Raw genomic sequence first — 12,673 nt, 5'->3', positions numbered from 1 at the left:
TTCGAATGCACACAGTATACAGAACAAGGTAGATGATCTTGCAGCGCACTTAGAAATTGGCAGGATTTGTTTGTGGGCATCACTGATTGATGATTGGAAGAAGATTACAGTTGGGATCTTATTCCAAGGACAGGCATTTAGGCAGAGGGGATGGTGTGGCTCTGTTGGTTAAAAAAGAAATGAAATCCTTAGAAAGATGAGACATAGGATCAGAAGATGTAGAGTCAACGTGAATAGAGTTAAGGAACTGCAAAGGTAAAAAGACCCTGATGGGAGTTATATAAAGGCCTCTGAACAGTAGAATCATTGGACTTTGGTTTGGTTCCAAAGGACAGGAAAATTGGAAATGTCACTCTACTCTTCAAGAAGGAAGGGAATCAGAAGAAAGGAAATTTAGCTAGTTAGCCTGACCTCAGTGGTTAGGTCAATGTTGATGGTTAAGGATGAGTTTTTGGGATACTTGGAGACACATGATGAAATAGATCAAAGATAGCGTGGTTTCCTTAAGAGAAAATAGTGCCTGACAAACCTGTTGGAATTGAGGACACAGCAAGCAGGATAGACAAGGGAGAATACTGTGTACTTGGATTTTCAGAAGGCCTTTGACAAGGTGCTGTACATGAGTCTCTATGCAAGAGAAGAGCCCATGGTATTACAGGAAAGATATTAGCATGGATAGAGCTGATGGCAGGAAGCAAACTGTGGGAATAAAGGGAGCCTTTTCTGATTGGCTGCCAGTGACTACTGGTGTTCCTCAAGGGTCAATATTAGGACCTTATGTCAAAGATTCAGATGATGGAATTGATGGCTTAGTGGCCAAGTTTGTGGACGATACAAAGCTAGGTGGAGGCTCAGGTAGTTCTGAGGAAGCAGGGAGGCTACAGAAGGACTTAGGCAGATTAGGAGAATGGGCAAATTATTGGCAGGTGGAATACTCTGTTGGAAAGTGTGTGGCATTCACTTTGGTAGAAGAAATAAAAGTGTGGGGAGAAAATTAAAAAATACAAGGAGTAAGGGGACTTGGGAGTCTTTGTGCAGGATTCCCTAAAAGTCAATTCACAAGTTGAGTCTGTGGTGAGGAAGGCAAATGCAATGTTAGCATTCTTTTCAAGAGGACTAGAATATAACAGCAAGGATGTAATACTGAAGCTTTATAAAGCATTGCTGAGGCTTCACTTGGAGTATTGTGAGCAGTTTTGGGTCCATTATCTAAGTAAAGATGTGCTGACATTGGAGTGGGTTCAAAGGAAGTTCATGAAAATAACTCTGGAAATGAAAGGCTTATCATCTGAAGAACATTTTATAGCTCTGGACCTGAACTTGTTATCATTTACAAGAATGAGGGGAGATCTCATCGAATGTTGAAAGGTGCAGATAGTGTGGATGTGGTGAGGATGTTCCCTATAGTGAGGGAGTCTCGGCCCAAAACATTGACATTGCTTCTTCCTTTAGATGCTGCCTGGCCTGCTGTGTTCCACCAGCATTTTGTGTGTGTTGCTTGAATTTCCAGCATCTGCAGATTTCCTCGTGTTTACCATAGTTGTGAACAAGCTTGCTCCACTAACATATAGATGAGAATGAGTAAGATCAGAAATTGAGTCTTTGTGAGATTCTGGGGATGGTGGCATAGGGTGGTACGAAAAACAATTTACAGATATATGCCAGAAACATTGACATGGATAAAAGTGGAACCAAGTAAAAGAGACCAACAAAGTTGAAACAACAAAGAAAGAAAATAAGAGAAGGCTATATGCCAAAGCCAAAGGGTGCAGAGTGCTGAGCAAGATGACAAGTGATGAAGGAGCTGGCTATAGTCAGGGTTATTTGTGACTATGGTTATAGATGTTTTAGTGATACAGGATAGGGAAAAATCTTTCACTGGCGATTCCAAAAAAAAATTGCAGGGAAATTACATAAATTTCAGACCCTCAGAAACTCTCTATTGACTTACCAGTAAAAATTATAGGACTCCATAATCTCAAACTCACCAAATACATATGTAGATTTAAAAGGAAAATTATTTTGGTTATTTGAATAAATAAGTATTTAAAAATGTTCTTCACTGTTTTCAATCTGATTTGAAGTCTTGCAGTTTTTTTTATTAACCTCAGTAATAATATACAAGTGGCATGAAATACCAGCAACATTTGCACCATTTAGGAGTGCTTGTGAAACGGAAATAAATGTACAGTATTTATTCACACCGATCATTTCAACATCTTGTGATTTCAGATCAAAAAGTCACAAAGGAAATGGAACAAGACATAGAAGTCACAAACAGTGTATAATAATGAAGATGCAAAAGCTATTGTTTCAGGGGAAGGAAAGCAGAAACTAACAGGCCAAGATGGCATGTTTAAACCACATACTTCCTCCACGATCTAGCTGCAAAACATTACAGCTAATTTCAGTTCCTAACATCCATTTGTCAGAGAAAGTGTGTGCATCATTCGTGCCATGTGTTTTAATAGTTCTATTAAATGTTTTCAAATACATTCCAGCTGTAGCACTGCAGAACTGCACCCTGGAATAAGCTACACCTCAAGCCAAGTTGTTCCTGTACAGCGAAAACACTGATGTCTACAAAAGCATTTGTAGAATTGCCTGTTCACAAAAAGCAGAACAATTGAATCCAGCAAATCAATCTACTCTCCATCAGCAGCAAAGTAATGGAACCTGCCATTGACATTGCTATCAAACAACATTTACTCATCATTAACCAACTACCAATGCCTAGTTTGGATTTCATCAGGATTAGTCAGGTCCAGACTCCAAACATCACCACAGTCTTAGTCCAACCATGGACCACAGCTGAATTCTAAAGGTGGGATGCCAGCAGTTGCTCTTGACACCAATGGAACTGGTGATTGAGTGCGGAACTCAAAGTCAAAGTAACTTTATTATCAAAGTATGTATGTGTCACTATATACTTACTACCTTAAGATTCATTTTCTCACATGAACATAAAGAGAGACAATAGAATTGCTGATAAACTATAAATAACAAAGACTGGCAAGCAGCCAACATGCAAAAGAAGATAAATCATGCAAATAATTTCAAAAAGTAAATAAATAATACTACGAACATGAGTTGAAGAGACCTTGGAAGTGAATCTACAGGTTGTGGAGTCAGTTCAGCAAAAAGGTGAGTGAAGTTATTCTTGCTGGTTGAGGAGTCCGATGGTTGTAGAGTAATAACTTCCTGAACCTGGTGATGTGGGACAGTTTGGAAAAGAAGAGTCATGGTAATTATTAATTCATCAACAAATAAAACAGCTTATGCTGCATGCATCACGACCCAAGCAACATTCAGACATAGGCTGATATGTGAGAGCAACATTTGTGCCAAAAATCCCAGGCAATGACCATTACCAACAAGACAAAGTCTACCAGAGGTGCTTGTCATTATCACTGTTAAGTTTCCCACCATCTGTATACTAGAAGACAGCATTGAACAGAAGCTAATCTGAGCAAGCAACATAAATACCTATGCTACAAAAACTGGTTGGAGATTGAGTATACTGTTGTAAGCAATATACTTCTTGATATCCCAAGGTCTTTCCACTTCCTACAAGGCAGAATTCAGTGGTAGGATGTAATACTTTACACTTGCTTGGATGATTGCAGCAGCAACAATTCTCAAGAAGCTTGATGATATCAAAGACAAACTTATCGCTTGATCAACACTCTGTCTACCCTAAGCCACCAGCACACACTGACTGCAGTGTTTATCATCTGGTATGAAATGCAATGTACTTACTTGTTGGAAAGATAAACATCATCAATTTTAGTTTCTGTCTCAATCTTAGTTCCTTAGTCAGCAATGCCATCCTTTTCCTGTCTGAAATCAAACCAGAAATGTGCAACTTTGATTTATATTTGGCATCTGATATGAACTCTACCACATTAGACATTTCAACGTATATGGTATTTATACTTCACCCCTGCCTTAGCATCTTTGCTGCTTAAATTCCCCAGGCCTGAATCCTAAAGCATGCTGGTTCATTCCATTCTTTACTAACTTGAGGCTTAAAAGCCTGCTATTTGTGTCCTAGCTTGCTTTGCCCATTCACTGCCATCTTTGTATTTGCTGATCAACTGTTATACAAAAGATCCAATTAAAACCTTTCATGCTAATTTTCAACTTCTTGCATGGACATGTCCTTCAATATTTTTTTAATCCTTCCTTTTCTAAGGACCCCGAGATGTCTGCTTTCCTTTTATTCTGGCCTCTTCATGATCTGACTTTAACTACTCCACCATTGATGGTGCTTCCTTCTTTTGTCAAGTTCCTCAGCTCTGGAATTCCCTTTCCACAATTACCTGCCTTCATGTCTCAATCATCCTCTAATTTAGACTCTTCTGAGTAGCTACTACATTGGACCAAATTTTCATTCATCTGCAGAAATGTCTCATGTGATTCATTGTCTGATTTCATTTCATAATTCTCTGGTGATACATCTTGAAATATGTCCTTACATTGAGACAATATATAAATATAAATATATATTTTTGGCTTTTTTCTTCAAAAATGGCATACCAACGATGTAACAACATTTACATAGTATTAAGTGTGCATTCTGATCTGATCCTCCAGTTCTATTTTTTAATGTTGTCTGCTTATTGATTGAGCTTACATTTATTTGTTTTCAATGCCATTTATGTGGATAATGAATCACGGAGGTTCTTCCACTGATGGCTATAGTGCTTCTCATCACTTCCTCCCAGTCTAAGACTATACCAGTTCCCTCACTTTTGATCAAGTATCTTTTTCAGATCTATATCCAATCCTGAATTACATTTAACTTCTGCTGTTTATCGTTCACACAAAACATATAAAATTCTTCCTGGAAGTTCAAAGTATATTGTGGATACCTATTTTGGTCAAAATATCCTCAGATTCTCTTTCAAGCTGCTTTTTTAATAAGCATTCCATTGACTTTTCTCTCTTAGTAATTTTTTTTCTTTTTCTAATCCAACCCAAAGGATGCCTTCAGATTACTGTAACCAATGTATTACAAATTTATCTCCGAGTTCTATTTTTCTTTTTCTTTCAGGTATAATATTCAAACTATTTGAAAGTTTAATGATTTCAACATAAATGGGATCTAACTTCATTGTACCTCATTGGCTGGATCTGTGCAGCTATGGGGAGTTCCCTTCTCACTGTTCAGAGTCAGTGATTTACTTCCACTTCTTCAGATTTAGTGTATTGCATTTGGTGCTCAGAATATGGTGTCCTTTGTTTTGGGAAACTGCAGCCTACCTAGCTCCCTCCAGATATGGCAGGAAGCTTAAGTGCATTTTGTCCTGTCTCTGAGCTGAATATGAGATGCAAAAATGAGATATGTTTTTGAGTGTTTCATAATAATTTGGATGCGTTATGATAAGAGTACTATATGAACGCAAATCGCAATGTGAAGACAGCTGGAGAAATAAGATATCATTGATTTTAAAAGGTAGAAATGAAACAGAATATTTTTAGATACAGGATAGAGGGATTTAGGTGTTCAAATGAGTGAAGCAGAAGAAATTGACATGCAACTACAATAAGAAACTAGGGAGTCAAATGACTGCTGTTGCAATGGTATTGGAGTACAAGAATCACACAATTTTGAGCTGAATGTGCACTACCTTTATGAGGTCCTGCTTGGAATTCTCAGACACGAGAAAATCTGCAGATGCTGGAAATTCAAGCAACACACACAAAATCCTGGTGGAACGCAGCAGGCCAGGCAGCATCTATAGGAAGAAGTACAGTTGACGTTTCGGGCAGAGACCCTTCATCAGGACTAACAGAAAAAAGAGATAGTAAGAAATTTGAAAGTGGGAGGGGGAGAGGGAAACCCGAAATGATTGGAGAAGACAGGGGGAGGGATGAACCTAAGAGCTGGAAAGTTGATTGGCAAAAGGGATACAAAGCTGGAGAAGGGGGAGTATCAAAGGACGGAAGGCCTTGGAAGAAAGAAAGGGGGATGGGAGTGCCAGAGGAAGATGGAGAACAGGCAAGGAGTTATTGTGAGAGGGAAAGAGAGAAAAAAGTATATAATTTTTTTAAATTAAAAATTAAGGATGGGGTAAGAGGAGAGGAGGGGAATTAACAGAAGTTAGAGAAATCAATGTTCATGCCATCAGGTTGGAGGCTACCCAGATGGAATATAAGGTGTTGTTCCTCCAACCTGAGTGTGGCTTCATCTCGACAGTGGAGGAGGCCATGGATTGATATGGATTCTCAGTGCAGTTTAAGTCAGTGCCACCAAGAAAGGATGAAACATCTTAATGTACCACATGGATCAACACATTCAAAATGCTAGAGGAACTCAGTGAGTTAGGAAGCATCTGTGGAGAAAAATGAACAGTTGATATTTCAGGCCAAGACCCTTCATCAGTAGTAATTTAGAAATAATTATTAGGTCCCAATGAAAGGTCTCGACCCAAAATATCTACTGTTCTTTCTCCGTAGATGCTGCCTGCCAGCTGAGTTCCTCCAGCATTTCGTGTGTGTTGATCCAAATTTCCAGCATCTGCAATTTTTCTTGTGTCTCCATAATGTACTATATGATAGTTTTGTGGTTGAAAGTAATTTAGCTAGACCGAGTACAACAATTTCAAACAATAATTATTCTGCCATATTTCCTCTGAACCCATCTTTTGGAGCCCTGATTAATATTTATTTTTCATCCTATATTTCAGGAAAAGTAGCCTGATCTTTATTATGTTGCTGTTTGTAGGAACATTTGCAAAGTGACTGCCAAATTACAACATCACTATAGTGAATACATTCAATAATATTTAATTATCTGTAAAGCATTAATATCATAAAAAACCCATTCTTAATCTTCTGTTTCTTCATTTGCCCTATTACATCCCTTTTAACTTATAGAAACATATATTTTGCCTTTTAACCTCTCCTATCTTCCACCCAATCTTGCATCTTTTCTTTTGTTCTTTTCTCTCCTCCCCATGCTTTTGTATTTAAGTCATATATTTATATCCCCTCCATTTTCAGTTTTAATAAAAGATTTTAGCTGCCCATTAAAGATTTTGCATGTTTTATATTTTTATTTCTGAAGGATTAGGAATAGCAATTCTGGCATTTATTTGGTCAGAATATTGTGGTCAAAACAGAACACTTGTTTAAGAGTTTACATAGATTTGATTTTCAAGTAAGTAATTATATACAAAATCTCCAACAAAGTTATACTGATAATGTATCTAGCCATTCTTATACCTCACTGATAGATCTAAGTTACAGATACCAAATTAAAGTTACAAAACTACTCATCGGTACAGTATTTAACTTCATCTGTATTTGTGTATAACGAGACATACCAACAGTTTTGTGCTTGTGGACCCTCCTGGTGGAGGCGTAAGTGGGTAAAGATGCTGCACTTCATAAATTCATGAGAAATGAGTCATGTCAGTCTCAAAGTGCCCAGTTCAAATTTGTTTGATGTGTTAAATAAACTCACATGCAGTGGTTGGGATATTCTGGTGAAAGCTACATTACCTGTATAGGATGAAGACGTTGTTATGTGTGTTGTAGTGCATTACAGATTGAAGAGGCTGCTGAGTACATAAACAGCATGGGCACTTAACCAGGATGCAACTCCCTTCTACCTACCATCAGTATTAACCAGAGATGAGAGAAGGAACTGGGGAAAATAAGTATATGGTATTGCTTTTAGTTAGTAAAACAATAGATCTGTATATCATTTTATGTGAAAATGTTCAGGTGCAGATTGAATGAGAATACACCTAGGCGTGAATTGAGTTGTAGGTTCATAAACAAATGGAAAGATACTGGGAAGTTTTAAAAATATTTAGATCTTTAAGTCCATTAAGTTTTTATGTTTTATGTCTTAGCAAATTCTGTTTAGAATGGCCACCTGGTGATTATGTTAATAGATTAGAAATCCAAAGATATGAATTGATGAAGTTAAATTCAAATCTAAAAGTGAATTAGTAGATGGTGGAAATTTGAAATAAAGCAAGACACATAAGACCCCAAAGTGATTTTGATCTATGACATTAACTTTGCCTCTATTACAGTTGCTTCTCTAGCATTATCTTTTTGTCATTGAGAAATTTGATTTTGATGAACAAAACAATCTAAAGCCGGTGGTAGAAATAGTGATTATGATACTACTGAAGATCATAAAATCTTACCTGGTTCACTAATGTTCTTTGGGGATGGAAACTATGGTCCTTATTTGTTCTTGATTTTGTAAGACTCCATTCCCACAAAAGTGTCTTTGATTGTGAAGTAGTCTCTGAAATAATGTTCAATGGTGCAGTTTTGCCAAACATCCATGATAAATCAAAATAATGATGAAACCAGAACCAGCTCAAGGTTTCAGGCATGTTGGAGGCTTGATAGGGCCTGATAAGTCCTGCCAAGATCTTTATCATTACTCATTCTTTCGAATCTGGGCATCTTTGGCAAAGCCAGCATAAATTGTCCATCCCTAATTGCACTTGTAAAGTTAGTGGTGATGAACCTTCTTGGACCACTGCAATTCTTATGGTGACAATATTTTCACCACATAGTTTGTTGCAAACTATGGAATTAGGGTCAATTTTGCCAAGTTGGAATAGTGTGCGACTTGTAGGAAAACATTTAGGCAGTGATGATCTAATGCACCTGCTGCCCTTGTTTGTCTTGATGAATGACTGGTGTTGTTTATTTTATATTTCAGTAATATTTGAGTACTATTGTAAATATATTGTTTGATTAGGCATTCTTGCTCTGAAATAATTCATTATGAGTTATATGTATAAATACTTGAATTACATACATCATCATGCCACCACATGACTCGTGAGCAACTTGCTAAAAATAAATGGCAGTGGTCAAAGCAGTGTGAGGTGGCTTTCCAAAAGGGAAAGGAAATGGTGACATCAGACACTGTAGTCACACATTATGATCCACATCACCTGGTAAAGTTTGCCTGTGATGCCTCACCTTATGTTATAGGTGCAGTCATGTCACATGTTATGGGTGATGGAAGTGAACGCCCCATAGTCTTTGTATCACATTCCCTTACAGCTGCAGAGAAATGTTATGAACAGATTGACAAGAGAGGTCTTGAGTCTGGTTTTGGGGTGTAAAGCATTTTAATCAGTACTGGTATGGGAGAGAGTTTACCCTTGTCACTGATCATCAACCAATAGTGTCCATTTTCAATCCACAGAAGTGTGTTCCACTAACAGCAGCAGCATGAACGCAGAGATGGGCTCTGTTTCTTGCAGGACACAGTTACAAAGTTGAATTCAAAAGGATGACTGATCATGGAAATGCTGTTGGATTGTCCAGTTTCACAGCCACAAGTCTCACCTGTCAAGTGTGACCTGCTTTGTCAGGAAAGATGTCATCCCACCAGAGTAAGAAATCCTACACAGAAATTAAATCTTTTAGACCTGAATGGGGCCATTTAAAATTTAATATGTTGTGAATGTCTGTATATAGTAGCTATATTACACAGTATACTGTATATGTAATTGAGATACATTCTCTGTTGAGTTGGGCTTTATAGTTAAGCAGGGAAGAGTGTTGTGTATTTAATATCTCAGTAATATTTGAGTAATATTGTAAATATATTGTTTGATTAAGCATTCTTGGTCATTTAAACAATTCATTATGAGTTGTATGTATAAATGCGTGAAGTGCATATGGCATCAGATTCCCACGTGATACTTGCATGCCTCACTTAAAGTAAACACAAAGTTAAACTCACATTTCAGACTCCCATGTCTTCCTTTGAATTATTTTAATGTTTTGAAGTTACAAAATATAACAACTGGATGTTTGGGAGGTGTTATCAGAGTAGTCTAGGCCAGTGAGTTAGGTTTATTTTATTGATGTCGGTGGTACAGTGAATGATTATTTAATGTGTTTGACAGAATAGCAATGCATTAGACTATTCTTTTCATCAATAGTGATAAGCTTCTTGTATGGTGAAATAGTTACACTCACCTTACTCATTTTGCTTGTGCAGGTGGGATATCCAGCCTTTGACTTATTCTTGTAGTTGCAGTATTTATATTGCTTATTCAATTATATAGTTGAAGTCAGTGGCAGGTATACAGACTCCACTTTGTTGAGTTGGGCAATATCTAACATTTGTATTGCAGAAATATTTACCTTCCTCTTATTAGTCCCTCTTGGTCTTCTCCTGGTGCTCCCTTGACATAGAAGTCAATCTTTAATCAACTTCACTCACCTTGTATAATATCAAGAAACAACAGATTGCATTGAATTGATTATGTAGTTCTACAAAACAATCTGCTCCATTGTGGTTACAAAGGGACAATGTAAAATTTGCCTGGGTGCATTTATCAAGCTGCATTTGGAAATTCAGTCCATCATTAATCATCAGCACAGCAAAGGAATATCACATTGACTGTGCTATCAAGTAGCTCTTACGGACAAATGGGCAGCTCATTGACACTTTGTTTTGGTTCTGTTACAACATGACTCCAGATCTCATTACAGCCAGCCCAAAATTTGACAGAACAATTAAAAGCAGAGGTGAATAAAGATATATCAAAACAGCATTTCACCAGAAAAGCAGTAAAATTGAAGTCAATGGAAAGAAAAAGGGGGAAAAAACTGCAGTGGTTGAAGTCGTTACAAGTTCAGAGTAAGGTTGAAGGCCAGTCATCACAGTCCTCAGCTTTCACACACAAGTTCCATGGAACAGTTTACTCCTCCTGAACTTCCTTTCGTCACAAGATAAGAAATGAGTATACCGGTGTTCAATTCATTTCACAAACTATATGCCCCCATGCAGCACAATCTATTCAACATTTGTATTTGGGGTAATTAGTGGCACATAACATTGATGCCACACAAGCGCCAGTCTCTAATTGACACTAGTCATTTCAACAATTTTAATTTCACCAAGTTTCCAACATACTGTGGGGTAGAGGGAGGGGATGGGTTTACCACAGACATGAATCTTGACTGGTCTAGCCATATCAGTACTGTGGCTACAAAAATAAGAATAGGTACCCAGTGGTGAATGACTCACTTTCTGACTCAGTGCAAATCTAAAAATCCTGAGCTAAAACTATGATTCCAATAACATTCAAGAAGCTCAACCCCACTCATGAGAAATTACTCACATGATTGACACCACATTTGTGGCTGCAAGACTTCACTCTGTCCATCAGTGTCACTGTGGCCATCTCCAATTGTACTGTAGCAACCCACTGAGCTCTCATTGACAGAACTTCCAAAGCTCTTGCCTCTAACATGTGGAAGGACAAAGACAGCAGCTGCACTGCCTCCATCAACAAGTTATCTTCTGTCAAACATAACCCTAAATGGAAAATGTATCAGTTGAGGTTTCTTTAATGATGCCAGGTCAAAATTCTGGAACTTCCTAATAAACAGCATTGTGGGAATACTTTCATCAATAGAACTGCACTGGTATTTTAGTCTTCTGAAGGACAATTAGGAATAGATATTAAATGCTTGCCTTATCAGTGGGGTAATGTCTTGTGAGTACAAAGAAAAGCACTTGAAACCATTGGATTAATTTTGTGGATTTGAGCAGTCACTGTAAAGCCATAGACTTGTTGGCAGCTGAGAGCTAAACAAACAGTGAAAAATATGTTGACACTTTTGAAGCATTTTATTGGAGGTAGTTGCTCATAACAACAGGACTTTTTTTTCTCGGCCTGATGAAGGGTCTCGGCCCAAAACATCGACTGTTTACTCTTGTGCCTCGATGCTGCCTGGCCGTGTGTTACCAGGAGTAGTTCCCTTGTTGTCTTCAAATAAGAGTCTGGGGATCTTTAATATTCACCAGAGGAACCATGAAGGGCCAGAAATACAGCATGACTGACAAAGTACACCTAAGTCATGCACTTAAGCATCAGCTTAAATGTTTGTTCTTTCCTGTCGAATCCTGATCCTTCTGATTCAAAGGGAGAACAACTTCAGCACAGCTGAAACTTTAAAGCAAGAGACATCTTGCAAAAGTTTCCTGTTAAAAGATAACCACTAATAACACCCAAACCACACGGTAGGAAACCAATCAGATCAATATATTATTTAAAGCAGTGGTTTTCAATGTGGGCTATATGGCACTCGGGTGGCTGTGCCGGATTTTGTAGGGGCCACAAGTAAAAAACAAGAAACTGGGTGCCAGCCACAGGAGGTTCTGAATAGGCCATGATAAGTCAGAATCAGGTTTATTATCACCGGCATGTGATGTGAAATTTGTTAACTTAGCAGCAGCAGTTCAATGCAATGCATAACCTAGCAGAGAGAAAAAAAAACATAAAAATAATAATAATAAATAAACAAATAAATCAATTACCTATATTGAATAGATTTTTTAAAACATCTAAAAACAGAAATACTGTATATTAAATCAAAGTGAGGTAGTGTCCAAAGCTTCAAAGTCCATTTAGGAATCAGATGGCTGAGGGGAAGAAGCTGAGTGTGTGCCTTCAGGCCTCTGTACCCCCTGCTTGATGGTAAAAGTGAGAAAAGGGCATGCCCTTGGTGCTGGGGGTCATTAATAATGGACACTGCCTTTCTGAGACACCACTCCTCAAAGTTTACTGTTTTAATGAAATATTACTAAAATATATAAACAAAAAATGAATATATATATAATTTATTTGGAACTCTGAATGTAATGAATGGGAAAATATGCTAT

At 37.6% G+C, this 12,673-nt stretch overlaps 1 long non-coding RNA gene across 5 annotated transcripts in view; it reads left to right on the top strand.

Annotated features, from left to right (window-relative positions):
• Positions 1–9,735, top strand: part of LOC140734773 (uncharacterized) — a 65,318-nt gene extending 55,583 nt beyond the window's left edge. For all 5 annotated transcript variants that reach the window (XR_012100617.1, XR_012100616.1, XR_012100614.1 and 2 more), the window contains 2 exons: positions 2,233–3,144; positions 9,194–9,735. This is a non-coding gene — a long non-coding RNA (uncharacterized lncRNA). The remainder of the gene's footprint in view (positions 1–2,232; positions 3,145–9,193) is intronic.
• The last annotated feature ends 2,938 nt before the right edge of the window (positions 9,736–12,673 follow it).

Source organism: Hemitrygon akajei, chromosome 10, assembly GCF_048418815.1.
Source record: "Hemitrygon akajei chromosome 10, sHemAka1.3, whole genome shotgun sequence".
Taxonomy (NCBI): domain Eukaryota; kingdom Metazoa; phylum Chordata; class Chondrichthyes; order Myliobatiformes; family Dasyatidae; genus Hemitrygon; species Hemitrygon akajei.
This window is presented reverse-complemented; position numbering and strand designations above follow the sequence as displayed.